General features: G+C 42.3%; 1 pseudogene; it reads left to right on the top strand.

Annotated features, from left to right (window-relative positions):
* The first annotated feature begins 231 nt into the window (after positions 1–231).
* Positions 232–821, top strand: LOC102532467 (ATP synthase F(0) complex subunit C2, mitochondrial pseudogene; annotated as a pseudogene).
* The last annotated feature ends 303 nt before the right edge of the window (positions 822–1,124 follow it).

Genomic DNA, 1,124 nt, shown 5'->3' with positions numbered 1-1,124 from the left:
TAATAAACATCTAGATTTATTCAATATTTCTTATTTAAAACGGGTGCTTTTGGCCTAAGTTTAGAAAAACAAATCATTGGAACACAATCGTTTATAGATAGACACAAACATATGCAGTGACTTGTTTTATCACCAAAAACAGTACCATAACTTAGTGGAGAAACAATAGTCTTTACCAAAAAGCGGTACTCAGCCAATTAAATATCTGTTAAAAAAAACTTTGGCCTTCTGTGCTCTGGGAACAGCTCTTCTGCCACAGCCCCTCATCCCCTAAAAATGTACGCTTGCGCCAAGTTCATCTCTACCCCTTCCTTGATCAGGAGAACTTCTCCACTATTGAGCTGATCACTGTCTGCAGTGGTGCTGAAGCAACCGGAGACACTAACAGATGAGAGCCACAGCAGCTTGGCAGCCGCACGTCCTCTGACCACTTCACTTATTCCTATCCGTGGCTTCCAAACCAGTGCAGTTTCAAGGGACATCGACACAGCGGCCAAGTTCATTGGAGCTGGAGCTGCTACAGTCGGGGTGGCTGGCTCTGGGGCTGGAATTGGGACTGTATTTGGGAGCCTCATCATTGATTATGCCAGGAACCCTTCTCTGAAGCAACAGCTTCTTCTCCTACGCCATTCTGGACTTTGCCCTCTCAGAGGCCATGGGGCTCTTTTGCCTGATGGTGGCCTTTCTCATCCTCTTCGCCATGTGAAGGAGCCATCTCCACCTCCCATAGTTCTTTCTCCTGTGTCTTGTCTGCCCTGTTTGTTCCTTGTCCTGTACCTTCTCAGGCAGCCTGGGGAAAGCGGTTGGCTCAGGGTTTGACAGAGGGAAGATAATAAACACTGTATTACTGAAAAAAAAACCCAAACTTCGACTGTTATCACAAATCATGCATAAAAGTTAATTAGAGTTGGATCTTAGACCTAAATGTTAAAGATAAAACAAGTAGCTGCAAGAAGAGAACCTAGAGCAGTAAATCCATTTATTTATCCTATTACTTGGGACAGTAATGATTTTTTAAACAAGACACAGGAAGTATTAACCATAAAAGAAAAATTTTAAAAATAACCTCTGTTCATCAAATGATAATAAGAGAATGAGAAGGAAAATCACAGATTTACAGTAAA

The sequence above is a fragment of the Vicugna pacos genome, chromosome 5 (assembly GCF_048564905.1).
Source record: "Vicugna pacos chromosome 5, VicPac4, whole genome shotgun sequence".
In the NCBI taxonomy this organism is placed as follows: domain Eukaryota; kingdom Metazoa; phylum Chordata; class Mammalia; order Artiodactyla; family Camelidae; genus Vicugna; species Vicugna pacos.
The sequence above is the reverse complement of the archived record's forward strand: the minus strand, read 5'-3'. Positions and strand labels throughout refer to the sequence as shown.